Genomic DNA, 16,001 nt, shown 5'->3' on the forward strand with positions numbered 1-16,001 from the left:
GCAATATTCACTTTCTTTGGGTGCCAGCTCATGTAGGGATCAGTGGAAATGAAAAGGTGGATAGGTTGGCAAAAAGAGCGTTGACTAAAAATAGGACTGAGATGGAAATTACAAGCAGCGGATCTGAAGCGAAAGGTATTGTTTGGAGGCAGGTTGTTCAGGAGTGGCAGAAGCGGTGGGATTCAGGGAGTACGGGCAGGCAATTGTATCATCTTAAGAAGGAGGTGGCAGTGAGTAGGTTTTATGGGGGTAATAGGAGAGATGAGGTGGTTATTACCAGGCTTAGACTGGGACATTGTGCATTAAATAAAACACTACAGATGATAGGAGAACATGAGACGGGGCTTTGTGGAGTGTGCCAGGAGGAGATGGAGACAGTAGAGCATGTAATACTGCGGTGTAAGGGTTATGATGTGGAGAGGTCAGTTCTGCAGAATAGATTGAAGGAGCGGGGAATTGGGAAATTTTTGTTTTTGTTTTTTGTTTTGTTTTTTGGATACAAATTGTAAACTCACTGTCTGACCCATACTCCGGAACAGTAGGAGGCGGTAATGCTCCTTTACGTTGGTTGCCAACCGCCGTTAAACACAAAGAAGAAGAAGAAGAGAAGAGGGCGGAGCAAAGTGTGTGTGCACGAGAGGAGCCGAGCAGAGAGAGCTGCTTTTTCATGAAACGGGAGTAAAGTAGTGAACTTAGAGGAGAGAAACAAACTAAAGTATCGATCATAAACCACTACCAACGTCCTGATCGATATCTGCATCGATCTGCCCACCCTTGTCTCCTGGTTCGTAGCTGCGATCAGCGTGAACCACGTGGGTCTCTGCTCCCTGATCTGTTTCCTGTGTTTGGAAAGAGTTGCAGCTTCATCGCGGAGTTTCTCTCGGTTTGTGGGCTCATCTAAAGGTAAGCACCGAGCTAACTTTACTGTGAGTTCAGTTCATGTTGAGTTTAGCTCCTGAATGAGGTCTTCTGCTGCTCTCCTCGGTGTCTGTTCACAGTTTATTGTGAACACGTTGAGAGAAGAGTGAGAGAGTGTTTGGAGAAAAACACCAACTAATCATTAGCTCAGCATGCTGGGAGAAGTTGGAGCAGAAAAGTCTTTTCATTGTCCCTGCAGCTGTTTTTCTGCCTGCACCAAACCTCTACAGCCTCGTTTCTATTTGAAGTGATAACAGGAAGTCAAAGCGATCTGCTGCAGTATCAGGGTCACTATAACTTTATTGTCCAGCTGCTGTGGATGAACACGTTGTTTTTGTAGATCTGGGGTTTATAATAGCAGCAGTATTAATGAGACAAGGACAGCTCTGTCTTAACATAGTGAGTCCCTTTATTGGCAGGCCACAACACAAAACACCAGACGGTGCTGCATGAACCATTTAATTAGTCCCTACCATAACACCCCTCCTCTGAGTATTCAATTCAGTTATATTTATATTTTTTTTTATATAGCACCAAATCCTCAAGGCGACTGTTGTTGTGATTTGGCTTCTAGGATATCTTCTTTCCGTAGTTTGGTTACTTGGTGGTATATGAGACTTGGGTGGGTGGGGGATTGTCTCAATGAGATAATATCGTGGAGAATTCCGCTCTGCTTTATATTGTCCCGTTTTCTTTCATGTCCCAGATCCAAACTTGATCTCCTGGTTGTAGTCCAGTGAGGTCTTGTGCTCTCTGTTGTTGAACCATTTCCACTGTTTCTATCTCTCCTCTCTCTCTTTTTTTCTTTTTTATGTCTCTCAGCATAGTGATGTTTATCCTGCCTGGTTTGAGGCAGGATGGAAGTATAGGGGCTGTGGTACGAAGTTTCCTCCCCATTAGAATCTCTGCAGGGCTATGTCCATTGGCAAGTGGTGTGGTGCAATATGCCATGATGGTGAGAGATGGGTCTGCTTTCTGTAGAAGGCTTTTTACTGTTCTCATTTCTCTTTCAGTCTCACCGTTTCTCTGAGGGAATCTCAGGCTGGAAGCGGTGTGGGCAAAGCCCCACTCTAGAGCAAACGTTGGGAAGAGTTCTGAGGAGAATTGTGGGCCATTATCTGACTTTAATTATGTTGGTATGCTGTGGCGTGCCAATACGGACTTTAAGTGTTCAATCATTGCTGCTGATGTGTTAGAAGACAGCTCAGGTATTTCTGTGTATCTTGAGAAATAGTCCACTACAACCAAATACTGGCTGTTACTCCAGTCAAAAAGATTTTGCAGTAGAGTTGGACATGTTTTATTGTTTCATCTCTGTGTTGCTGCTGTCTTATTTGTTGTTGTCTGTCCTCTATTTCAGGAAGGCCTGATGTGCATACAAGTCCATTTCATCTCTTAATGTCGTGTTAGAAACCGCTCTTTCTGGCACTCTGGCAGCACGTCTGCAGTTGCTGTGTGTATGACATGTGAGATGGTGAAAGAGAACCTCATTACCGTATTTTCATGACCATAAGACGCACTGTACTAAAAGGCGCAGTCTCAGTTATGTGTGCCATTACTGTATTTAACACACACATAAGGCGCACTGGATCATAGGGCGCATACAAGTACCGTATGCGTATTTAAAAATAAAGCGGGAGCAAACCTGAGTTCGGTACCTTACTCACATTTCTATTACCGGTAATCGTCATCATCAACAACACACAAGCATACAAGTGTGCATATTTAAAAATAAAGCAGGAGCAAAACAAAGTTTGGTACTCACATTTTTATCATCAATCAAACCCATCGAAGTCCTCATCCGCTGTGTCTGAATTGAACAGCTGCGCTAAATCTCCATCAAACATGCCAGGTTCACTTTCTTCACTGTCAGAGTCACTTTCCGTGCCGTGCGGCTCCTCGGAAATGATGCCGGCTTTTGCGAAAGCTCGAACAACAGTGCCAGCAGACATGTTAGCCCAAGCATCTACAATCCATTGGCAAATTGTGGCGTAACTCGCCCGGCGCTGCCTTCCACTCTTGGTGAAACTGTGGTCTCCATCGGTCATCCATCGCTCCCAGGCCGCTCGCAGCCTTACTTTGAATGGGCGGTTCACACCGATGTCCAGCGGTTGGAGTTCCTTTGTCAGGCCTCCCAGAATGACAGCAAGCTCACAGTTCATTTGCTTCACAAGTTTTTTCACATCGGCTGTGAGATGGGCACGCATAGAGTCACAGATTAAGAGCGATGGTGATGCGTGGAAAAAACCACCTGGTCTCCTTACATACACCTCCCTCAGCCAGTCTTTCATCATTTCCTCATCCATCCAGCCCTTTTCATTTGCCTTAATGATGATTCCTGCTGGAAACTTCTCTTTAGGCAAAGTCTTTCGCTTAAAAATCACCATAGGCGGCAGTTTCTGTCCATTAGCATGGCAGCCAAGCACAACAGTGAAAGAAGACTTTTCGTGCCCCGTTGTGCGTATCGTTACCGTGCTGGTCCCCTTCTTCTCCACAGTGTGACTCACCGGGATGTCAAAAGTGAGCGGGACCTCGTCCATGTTTGTGATGTGGCTGGGCTGGATGTGTTTGTCGCCGATGTGTTTGCTGCAGTAGGAGCGGAAGATGGCCAGCTTTTCCTTATAATCCGCTGGAAGTTGCTGCGCTACCGTAGTCCTGGTCCGGATGGAAAAATGGCACCGTTTCATGAAACGAAAGCACCAAGACGGACCTCCTTGGAAATGTTCAATGTTCATCTCTTCAGCTAGTGAAACTGCTTTTAGCCGAATGGTGACCGTCGAAACGCTTCTCCCGCTCGCTCTTTGCTCGATGATCCACCGCTCGAGTCTTTCCTCCAACTTGGGCCACCTCGCCTTATGTCCGCGGAAACTCAGCTGCGTTTTCTTGACCTGCCGGAGCTTGCTTTCTAGCTTCCTCCATTTGCGAACCATCGATTCGTTAATCTTAAATTCTCTCGCGGCTGCTCGATTTCCATGTTCCTCCGCGTAGCTGATTGCCTTCAGTTTAAACTGTGCTTAATAAACGTGTCTCTTTGCCATTTTCAGGGTTGTTAAAACAACGATGTCCTGCATAATGCACATACCTGTCCTTTTATACAGGTATGTGCGATTGTCTGGTATATACGATCAACGCCCACACTTCACCCTTTAGCGTTCTCATGGTGTTCTCTACTACGTCCTCCTTACAACACAGAGGGCGCACTGCGCTATAGGGCGTGCCGTACTTTTTGAAGAAAATCTAAGACTTAAGTGCGCCTTATGGTCGTGAAAATACGGTAATCTCATTCTCAGTCTTTGTACTCGTGGCGGTAGTTCATCTAAGTTCTTGGAGACTAAAAGTAGCTCTAAAGGCTTGTGATCTGTCACAACATGAAACTTGATGCTGATGAGAAAATCACTTGCACGCCCAGGTTATGGCTAATAGGGCTGCCAAAAATGATTCTTTTGATAGTTGACTAGATTATTTTTGCGATAATCACGTCATGCATCCATTGGATGGAAAATGAACTGCTATTTGCACCAGCATGCATCTGCTCTTATATAATTATCATTAGCTTATAGTGTTTAAAGTATGTGCTAACCAAAAATAAAGACAAGATGACAGTTTATTAAACTTTTAATGAAATTTGCAGATTGCCTCTGTGGAGTTCAATAACCTCAGCCTCCTGCTTCTTGCTGTCTAAAAAATAGCAGGACACTGGAGTAAATTCTACCATCTTACCCTTCTGTTTAACCAGTTTTCTGTTTGACGTTTATTCAGCTGTGTGAAAACTGTAACTTTAATCTCAGCCAAACCGATTTACCAAACGGTAACATTTTTACAATAATCTTTATTCTACACGAGGTAGTTTAGATGAACAGAAATTTGAAGCATTCTTTACTGATTTAAACCTGCCACAGCTTTCTGCTACTGACCAGCAGATTATAGATGCTCCAATTACAGTGGAGGAGATTACCCGTGCAATTAACAGTATGCCACTTAATAAAGCTCCAGGATTAGATGGGTTACCATTGGATTTCTATAGAGCATTTGAGGATATGTTAAGTCCCCTGTTGCTTGATGTTTTTAATGAGGCTTTTAAAGTAGGCTCATTACCTCAGTCAATGCACTCTGGACTTATAACATTTATTCCTAAAACTGGGAAAGACCCTTTAGACCCAAGTGGTTGAGCCCCATATCTTTGCTGAATTCTGACCAAAAAATCTTGTCAAGGGTCTTCGTGGGTCGATTAAAAGTAGTAATAGCGAAAAAATTATATATATGATTCAGTATATCCAAAAGTGGCCCTATCGCTGGATGCTGCTAAAGCTTTTGATTGTGTTGAGTAGGATTATTTGTTTAAGACAGACCTTCCCAAAGTGTGGGGCCCGCCCTTAGGGGGTCACAGAGCCATTGCAGGGGGAGAGCGGTATGAAAAGGGGGAGAAAAAAACAAAAAAAACCAATGTAAAACCTGAAGATAGAGACAAAATACTGTTAATCTGACTACCTGCCATTCTGCAATTCATCTCCTGTAAACAATAACGTGGTGCACAGCGTGACGTGAAAAAAAGGCACATACCTTTGACCTCTGTATTCCTTGTCCACACGTAAACAGAAAAAAATGAGTTTTAAAAAAAATCTGTTTTCGGTGATTCGAAACGCCGTTTACGTGTGGACGAAACAGCTGCGTTTTCAAAAATACCCGTGTAGGTGCGGACGTATTTGGAATTTCGATGGTTAATAGTCAACATAAGCTTCTATGAGATGCAGATGATCAGAGATGGGCAGTAACGCGTTACTTGTAACGCGTTACTGTAATCTGATTACTTTTTTCGAGTAACAAGTAAAGTAAGGGATTACTATTGCAAAAACGGTAATTAGATTACCGTTACTTTCCCGTAGGAACGCTGCGTTACTAAAACCGTGATTTTTTTGCAAGAATGTCTCATGACAATGACGTAAGCGAGTGCGACGTTCGTGGCAACAGCTGTGTGCAGATCAACAATGAATAATATATCGAGTGCGGGAGAGAGTATGAGTGTGCAGCGTTTAAAGCGTGGAAGTACTGACCTTACTTTGAGTTTGATTCCATAAAAAGTGACAAAAACATTAGCGTCCATCGTGCGTGGGAAGAAAAATTCTTTTTACAGCGAAAAAAAGCCCTAGACTTCCAAACAAGCACCGAGTGCACAACGACGTAATGGGAAACTCACAGAGAAACTCGCGGATTCTTCCACTGACCGCTGCGGCACACCTGCACCAGAGCACACCTCCGCCTACCCCAGTCCTGCTATACAGGTGAAAATAGAGCAACAGGACCGCTGAGTCTTTGACTTTATTTATTTTCTGCTGTGTTTTACTTGCATCTATTTGAAAGACTGAGTGTAAACACAAAAAAAATTTTATTTTATGTGCTGGAATGTGCAGAAAATAGGTTTAAATATTAAAAAAAATTTCTTCCAGTCAGAGAATGTTGCATATAATTAAATTTTTGCTTGATGCATAAAGTTAAAAGATTAAAACTAATAAAACAAGTTTTAAAAAGAGACTTTTCCATTTGATTACATTTTGTATGATGGATTATGTAGAAAAAGTAGAATTGGGCTGAAAGATCTATCGCTTTATCACCTCTTCAGGTTGTAAATCGTGTTTTTAAAAAGTAACTAAGTAATTAATTACTTTTGAAAATAAGTAATCAGTAAAGTAACGGGATTACTTTTTTGGGAAGTAATCAGTAATTAGTTACTGATTACTTTTTTCAAGTAACTTGACCAACACTGCAGATGATATGTTGTTACTTATGACCCAGTCTGGGAAGTCAATTCCAGCCCTATTAGAATGTATAGAAAGCTTTACGCTGCTTTCAGGGTATTGCGTCAACTGGGATAAATCAGAGGCAATGCCTATGTCAGGACACTGCCCTCATACTTTATTTAAACAGTGGGAGTTTGGGTGGTCTGTGAATGGTTTGAGGTATTTGGGGATACAAATGACCTCAGATTACACTAAGATGGTCTGAGCAAATATGGAGCCAATGTTTGAAAGAATAAAAATGGAATTTGGTAGATGGTCCGGAATACGTCTCACAATATGTGGTAAAATGAGTTGTATTAAGATGATGACTGCACCCATGATCTTTTATATTTTATCCAATATTCCATTACACATTCCAGATAAGTATTTCAAAGATCTAGATTTTTTGATTCGGCAGTTTCTTTGGGGTAGCTCACCACATCGTTTAAGTATTAAGAAACTTCAAGCGAGTACAAAACAAGGAGGTTTTTCATTGCCTAATTTCCAGTGGTATTATTGGGTGATGAATGTGAAACGACTTAGAGCTTGGTTACCTACTGCACCAGTTAAACCCATCTGGTCCCATATGGAGACGGAAGTTAATGGCGGTATTTCTCCTTGGAGGGAGCTGTTTGATACCAGTCATAAACGTACCCATCCTATAATTGCAAATGCAAAGACATTGTGGTGTAAATTACATAGGGTGGGTCGCTGGGACTTTATTAAATCTCCTTCGGCATCCTTATGGGGAAATAAAATAATTTTAATTGGAGGGACATCGGTTGACTGGTTACAGTGGTGTAAGGCAGGCATCCTTAATGTATCAGATTTATTTGATTGTGGGACTAAATGTTTTTTAAGCTTTGATAAAATTGTGGAATTATATAAGTTGCAGCGTAATCAATTCTGGAGATATGTCCAAATACATAGTTCATTATCAAAGTGGTTGGGAACCTGTCCTGTGGGCAGCCCTGTGGAAGTCCTGCTCTCAAGACCATTACCTCTAAGATTTATCATTTATCGCAAGAACGGTCGGCTGACCCTCTCCTTAAAGTTAAGGGCTACTGGGCCCAGGACATGGCATTGGCCATATCTTCAGTTGAATGGGATTCATGTTTTCAAAATGTTAATACTAGTTATAAAGAAACAGGCAGTAGATTTATTCAACTTAAAATAATCCATTGGTGGCATCGAACACCGCAACAATTGTATAAATGGAACCTGGCCTCTACGGACGAATGTTGGAGATGTGATGGTCAAAATGTTTCGATTTTACATATCTTATGGAGCTGTTCGGGACTTCGGAATTGGTGGGAAAATATAATGGAGGTAATTTTCAGTGTTTTGAAAAGGAGATTTGGTATCTCACAACAACTGTCCATACTTGGCATTTTCCAGTTATACAAAAAGATTAGGCCAAAATGCAAAACACTGTGTGGCTGAAAACTAACACTGCACATCACTCTCAACACACCATCCCCACTGTCAAATATGGTGAGGCAGCATCATGCTCTGGGGGTGCTTCTCTTTAGCAAGGACAGGGAAGCTGGTCAGAGTTGATGGGGAAATGGATGGAGCCAAATACAGAGCAATCTTGAAAGAAAACCTCTTGGAGTCTGCAAAAGACTTGAGACTGGGGCGGAGGTTCACCTTCCAGCAGGGCACCCACCCTATACATAAAGCCAGGGCAACAATGGAATGGTTTAAAACAAAACCTATCCATGTGTTAGGATGGCCCAGTCAAAGTCCAGATCTAAATCCAATCGACAATCTGTGGCAAGATCTGAAAACAGCTGTTCACAAACACTGTCCATCTAATCTGACTGAGCTGGAGCTGTTTTGCAAAGAAGAATGGGCAAGGATTTCTGTCTCTAGATGTGCAAAGCTGGTAGAGACATACCCTAAAAGACTGGCAACTGTAATTGCAGCAAAAGGTGGTTCTACAAAGTATTGACTCAGGGGGCTGAATAATTACGCACACCCCACTTTGCAGTTATTTATTTGTAAAAAAAAAAAAAAAAAAAAATGTTTGGAATCATGTATGATTTTTGTTCCACTTCTCACAAGTGCACCACTTTGTATTGGCCTTTCATGTGGAATTCCAATAAAATTGATTCATGTTTGTGGCTGTAATGGGACAAAATGGGTCAAAGTTCAAGGGGCCAAATACTTGTGCAAGAAAAACTGGTGATCACACTGATAATGTGGTCTCATTCAGCAAAGTGGGCCAAAAAATTGCACAAAAAGCTTAATATCTCAAAGTATAAAAGTTATGTGCACCAAAAGATATAGCAGGCATTAGCAGAAGGAGCAGAACAGTTTAAAGTGTGAATGGTGAAAATCAGATGAAAACTGAGGGAGTAGTTAACCAGCAAATGTCTGAGCAACTAGAATAAGGTAGAACTAGAAAAGTTGCATTTCCTGCGAAAATCCAGTGTGAATGCCGTGTAGTGGAATCTGAAAACAGCAGAAGAAGGAGAAACCGCTGAAAAAACACTGCGTAGAAGCTGATTTTTTTCCTGAAAGCTGCTGCATTCACACAAGAAAGAATAAAGAGAAACAGGAACACAATCGTTCACACTTCTGCTGTTTTAATTGTGTGAATGCCGTATGGCATTCACACAATTAAAACTAAGTAGCTGCCACCATAGTTGAAAACTGGAATTGGCTGAGCCACGCTATGAATTCTGGGATAGGCTGGTCACGAAGAATACACCTGACCCATCCTTCAAATCTAGTGAAATGAAGCACGCATTTGTCGACTGCATTTGGAGAAGTCTTCTAGTTTGGACAGCCTTTGTTATCACCTACGATACTGGAAACTGCTTCTTCTTCTTTGGCGTTTAACGGCAACTGGGATTCTTGTAGATGCAGTGCTGCCATCTTCTGTTTCAGTCCGTTAGTACACTCTTGAATCCTACGTATTCCTGTGTCTTTCAGGATCTTACAAAGCTTCAAAGGATGCGTCAACTATTAAATTAGTTGTCAGCAAATTTAATAGTCGAAGTAATCGTGACTAGTTGACAAATCCTGGCAGCCCTAACGGCTAATGCCTCCTTCTCTATTTGAGTATATCTTTGTTGTGTGGGGGTTGATGCTTTTGAAGTGAAGGTCACTACCTTGGTTGAGTCTTCCTCTTGTTTCTGAAGTAGCACTGCTCCCAGTCCATAGGAGGATGCTTAAGGCTGATACTGTTGTTTGTGCTTTGGGACTGTAGACTGCCAGGTACTCAGTACTGACTTAATGCTGTCAAACACTGTTTGTTGAGCCTCACTCCAACAGTACTTTTTTGCTACGGAGTAGTTCTCTCAATAGCTGTGTTTTTTCTGCTTGGTGGGGAAACATTGCCTTGATGATTAACCATTCTCAGAAATTGTCTCGCTCCACTTACATCGGTGGGTGCCTCCATGTTGCTGACCATGTTCACTTTTTCTGGGTCTGCTTTGACGCTTGTACTGTCAATGATCTGTCCAAGGAACTTGATCAAGGTTTTTGCAAAGTCGCATTTCTCACTTTTCAATGTCACACCTGCTTTTGTGAACCACACAAGGACTGCGACTAGTCTCTTGTCGTGCTGGGCCTGTGTGTCCAAAATGTCATCCATTTGGCAGACAACTTCGTCCAGCCCCTCCAAGACTTGAGACATTCATTTTTGAAAATGCTCAGGAGCTGAAGATATGCTGAAACAGAGTCTATTGAAACAATACCTTCCAAATGGCGTGATGAAGGTTGTGAAAAGAGCTGACTGCTTGGAAAAAGGTATTTTCCACAATTCTGAGTTAGCATCGAGTTTTGAGAAGAACTTTGTGCCTTCTAGCTGTCCTACGGTGTGCTATACTGATTGCAACATGTGTCTTTCTCTTTTCACAGAATTGTTACGTTTGGTCAAGTCAATACACACACTTCTTCTCTGTTTGGTTTGGGTACTGGAAAGATTCCTGCACAGCAGTCCAGTAGACTGCTACACTCTGGAGATTACCCCTAACTCTTCTATACAAGCTAGCTCCTTTTTGATTTTAGGGCAGTAGGGAAGTGGGACCCTTTTTGGGGTCAACAGATAAATGGCTTAGCATCTGCTTTAAGCTCAATTTTGTATTCCCCCTCCATTTGTCCTAAACAGCTAAGTAGCTTCAGAAACTGCTGCTTTACTGCCTCTGCTGAAGGGAGTGACGCTGCTTCTATTCTGTCCACTAACCCAAGCTCTACACTTGTTGGGCAGCTAAGTAACCCTTGTGTCAGGTCTGCTACTACATACACAGTATTGTAGTGTTGCCCGGAGTACTCAGGTTAGCTGTAAATTTCTCTGTAACTGCTAACTGCTTTCTTTTGTAACTGCTTTTTTCTTTCAGGCAAGACTGTTACATCCGCTCTTTTGTCAATTTTGAGCCAACAGGTCTATATTGTTAACTTTTTTTTTAGTCATCCATGCATCCTCAGTTCTATCAGATGCTACTGTGCTACTTCCCTCTCTTCAATGTCACCACCTGCTGCCCATATTTCTCCCAGTGCCCCCGACCTGCACACTCTTGCATAGTGACCTTTCTTTTTACACTGATTGCAGACTACCTCTTTGGCTGGGCACAGCTTTTTGCTGTGAGGTGTTGTCTTTCCACATCGATTGCATTGCCTTGTGTCATGTTTCATGTTCCTCTCTGTGTTTTGTGGCACAGTCTGTTCTGGTTTGAAATGTTTTATCTTTGCTAATGATGTCCACGTTGCAAGGATTCTCCTGCTTGAAGTTGTTTTTAAGAAGATGCTGGTGCTTCTTAACAAGCTCACTTTGGGGAATCCCTATCACTGCTTTTTCTAACATGAGCTCTGCATCCACTTGCAGTTCCTCCGAGAGCCTCTTGTCTCTCATTCCGACAGCGAGTCTGTCAATTATCATTTCACTGTACAGCGCCCCGTAGTCACAATGCTACGCCAAGGCATATAGGGATGTAATAAACCGATCTGCCATCTCTCCCACTTCTTGCTGCCTTCGGTTGAACTTTTCACGTTTAAAAGATAATGTTTCTTCTGACTACAAAGTGTGCCTTAAGTTTGTTTTTGAGAGTGTGGTACTCACCTCCGTCAGGTTCATTGAAGTGATCATGTCTTCAGCTTTATAGCCCAATGAATATATTAGAGAACCAGGGCTGGCCATTATTCTAACTCACCCTGGTGTGTGATGCTGTGCAGCTTCCTCACAGAAGCTGATGTCACAGGACGTCACAGCATCTCTATAATAATCCAAACTGTTAATAACAATCCTGAAAACCTGCCAGTCGGTGCAGTCCAGACACACCTGCAGATTCTCCACAGCCTCATCAGTCCACTGCTTCAGTGTCTTCACAAAAGCTTTCGAGAGTTTCAGTTTGTGCCTGCTTGCAGGGATCAAGTGAACCATGACATGCTCTAAGAATCTTGACGTAATGTCAGGTAGGGCTGCCACAAACGATTATTTTGATAGTCGACTAGTCACCAATTATTTTTGCGATTAGTCGACTAATCAGATCATGCATCCATTGGACGTAAAACGTGGAGCTTATTGCACCAGCAGCATCTGCTCTTATATAACTATCATTAGCTTACAGCTGTAAGTGTTTAAGGTATGTGCTAACTAAAAATAAAGACAAGATGATAGTTTATCAAATTTTAATGAAATTTGCAGATTGTTTCGGTGAAGTTTAATAAACTCCTTGCTATCTAAAATATAACGGGACACCGGAGTATATTCTCGAGCATCTCACACTTCTGATAATCAGCTGTCTGCTTGACGTTTATTCAGCTATAAAAAAAAAACAAAACTATAACTTTAATCTCAGCCAAACCGATTTACTCAGGAACAAATAAAATACTAAAAAAAAGCCAAACAATAACATGTTTAAGTTATCTAAGTGACTTATATATCATGTTTAACCTGAGTAGCGAAAGACGGCGGTGGGTTTGAAAACGATTTGCCGGGAGTCCGGTGTTCCCACGGGCTCTAGTGAGCCTTGCCCCCGGCTAGCTATTGAAAATATGTGGTGTCTTGATAAAGTGAGCAGATATTTGAGGTTTCCACAGCTACATTCTCACCTGAAAATATGTTAAACGTTTATTTTGTGACCCAGAAAGAATAATAAGAGTAATATTTGCCATTGTTGGAAACTGGGCTGGGCTGCGCTATGAATTCTGGGACAGAGCTACCTCTCTTTCGGGGTTTAACGGCAGCTGGCATCCTTGTACATGCAGTGCTGCCATCTTCTGTTTCAGTCTGTTATTACACTCTTAAATCCTACTACTTATTCCTGCGTCTTTTGGGATCTTACAAAGCTTCAAACGACTCGTCGACGATTTTGATTTTCGACGTAATTGTGACTAGCCGACTAATCGTGGCAGCCCTAGTGTCAGATGATGACCCTCTTACTATCAGCTCACCTTCAGTTTTTCAAAGTTTTTATCCAATTTGTTTAATAAAATCTATGAGGTTCAAATGAAGCACCAAACTAAAGTTATTCAGTCAGTGGAGGTTCAGTAGTGCAGTTTCTCATCACTGTCGTTAACTGGAGGCTGACACACTGACTGAAGATATTTAGTTTGAGTGGATTTGAGCTTTCCATCTCAGCTTCTTTTGGTCAAGGATGAAATACATATAAATATATTTTTTGTTCCAGCTGATCATCAGGAGGAGACGAGCCATTTAGACTCAGCTCAGCCACTACAGAGGAAACAATGACTTCAACCCAAAAGGTGAGCAAAAATATCTCTGTTATTGAAACTGTGTGCAGGTTACAACTCTCATTGTAGCTCATAATTGTAATGTGATAATATCAGCAGAAGGTGGCAGTAACCAGTGTTGGTCAAGTTACTTGAAAAAAGTAATCAGTAACTAATTACTGATTACTTCCCCCAAAAAGTAATCTCATTACTTTACTCATTACTTATTTTCAAATGTAATTAATTACTTAGTTACTTAGTTACTTTTTAAAAACACGATTTACAACCTGAAGAGGTGATAAAGCGATAGATCTTTCAGCCCAATTCTACTTTTTCTGCATAATCCATCATACAAAATGTAATCAAATGGAAAAGTCTCTTTTTTAAACTTGTTTTATTAGTTTTAATCTTTTAACTTTATGCATCAAGCAAAAATGTAATTATCTGCAACATTCTCTGAGTTGAATAAATGAGTTTAACATTTAAACCTATTTTCTGCACATTCCAGCACATAAAATAAAATATTTTTTTTGTTTACACTCACTCTTTCAAATAGATGCAAGTAAAACACAGCAGAAAATAAATAAAGTCAAAGACTCAGCGGTCCTGTTGCTCTATTTTCACCTGTATAGCAGGACTGGGGTAGGCGGAGGGTTGCCCTGGTGCAGGTGTGCCGCAGCGGTCAGTGGAAGAATCCGCGAGTTTCTCTGTGAGTTTCCCATTACGTCGTTGTGCACTCGGTGCTTGTTTGGAAGTTTAGGGGTTTTTTCGCTGTAAAAAATAAGTTTTCTTCCCACGCACGATGGACGCTAATGTTTTTGTCACTTTTTATGGAATCAAACTCAAAGTAAGGTCAGTACTTCCACGCTTTAAACGCTGCACGCTCATACTCTCTCCCACACTCGATATATTATTCATTGTTGATCTGCACACAGCTGTTGCCACGAACGTCGCACTCGCTTACGTCACTGTCATGAGACATTCTGGCAAAAAATCACAGTTTTAGTAACGCAGTAACGCAGCGTTCCTACGGGAAAGTAACGGTAATCTAATTACCGTTTTTGCAATAGTAATCCCTTACTTTACTCGTTACAAGTAACGCGTTACTGCCCATCTCTGGTGGTAACACACCTACAATGTGTTTGTTGACATCTTTGATTCCACTAATGGAGTTTCAGTTTGTTCCACGACTGCATTTCACTCACTGCCTCTGTTTGTATCTCTGTCACTGCAGGACCAACATGGAGCGAGAAGTCAGCGCTCTCAGGAGGCCGACAAACCTCACAGAAGAAAGGGAGAGAAAACATACAGCTGTGATGAGTGTGGGAAGGATTTTGCCTGTTCTAAACACTTGAAAACACACCAACTCATCCACAGTGAAGTTAAAGTGTACAACTGTGACGAGTGTGGAAGATCTTTTACTGATCCTGGAAACTTAAAAAGACACCAACTCATCCACAGTGAAGTTAAAGCATGCAACTGTGACGAGTGTGGAAGATCTTTTACTGATCCTAGAAACTTAAAAACACACCAACTCATCCACAGTGAAGTTAAAGTGTACAACTGTGACGAGTGTGGAAGATCTTTTACTGATCCTGGAAACTTAAAAAGACACCAACTCATCCACAGTGAAGTTAAAGCATGCAACTGTGACTTGTGTGGAAAATCTTTTGCCCACACTGGAAGCTTAAAAACACACCAACTCATCCACAGTGGAGTTAAAGCATACACCTGTGACTTGTGTGGGAAATCTTTTGCCCAACCTCGAAACTTAAAAGCACACCAGTTTGTCCACAGTGGAGTTAAACCGTTCACCTGTGATCAGTGTGGTAAAACTTTTGCTCGCAGTAGCCAGTTACAGTGTCATCAGGTTACCCACTCTGGAATTAAGGCGTACAGCTGTGACATTTGTGGAAAAACTTTCAGTCGTGTAGAGACCCGAAATAAACACCTCCGCATTCACACTGGACATGACGTTTGGTGCTGTGATCAGTGTGGCAAACTGTTTACAACACATGCACGGTTACAAAACCACAAGTTTACCCACACTGAGGAGAGACCTTATAAATGTGACCTGTGTGAGAAGACTTTTAAATCTCCACGTTACCTGAAAGAACACCAACAGATCCACACCAGGAAGAAACTCTGCAAGTGCAGTTACTGTGAGGTATGTATGTATATTCTTGTCTTCTAATTTAAGACTGACTGTTTGGATCAACTCTGCTCATTAAATTATGTTCGCATGTAGTAATTCTACTGGACTCAATGGCATCTACTGGAATTTTGAAAACGTCAGTAAAGAACATAATAAGTCTTCAAACTAAGAACAATCATTACTGTAACTTTGTATCCATATTTGAGGATTTACAGTTGCACTTGTTCTGATTCATTATTTAAATTATTTGTAATTTTCAAATCTCAACAGGACATAAAAACTTTATGCCAGGGGTGTCAAACTCATTTTAGTTCAGGGGCCACATGGAGAAAAGTCTATTCTCAAGTGGGCCGGACTGGTAAAATCATTGTATATACTAACTTAAAAACAACAAGTTCAAATTGTTTTCTTTGTTTTAATACGATCAACATAAAAATAAAGCTAGAGCCTGTGGACAGTATGTTCAAAATAGT

General features: G+C 41.5%; 1 pseudogene; it reads left to right on the top strand.

Annotated features, from left to right (window-relative positions):
• Positions 1 to 822: 822 nt before the first annotated feature.
• Positions 823 to 15,539, top strand: LOC146625975 (uncharacterized; annotated as a pseudogene).
• Positions 15,540 to 16,001: the final 462 nt, after the last annotated feature.

This window comes from Diplotaxodon limnothrissa, linkage group LG9 (assembly GCF_057381915.1).
Source record: "Diplotaxodon limnothrissa isolate DT_005_m linkage group LG9, D_limnothrissa_male_GT1.1, whole genome shotgun sequence".
Taxonomy (NCBI): domain Eukaryota; kingdom Metazoa; phylum Chordata; class Actinopteri; order Cichliformes; family Cichlidae; genus Diplotaxodon; species Diplotaxodon limnothrissa.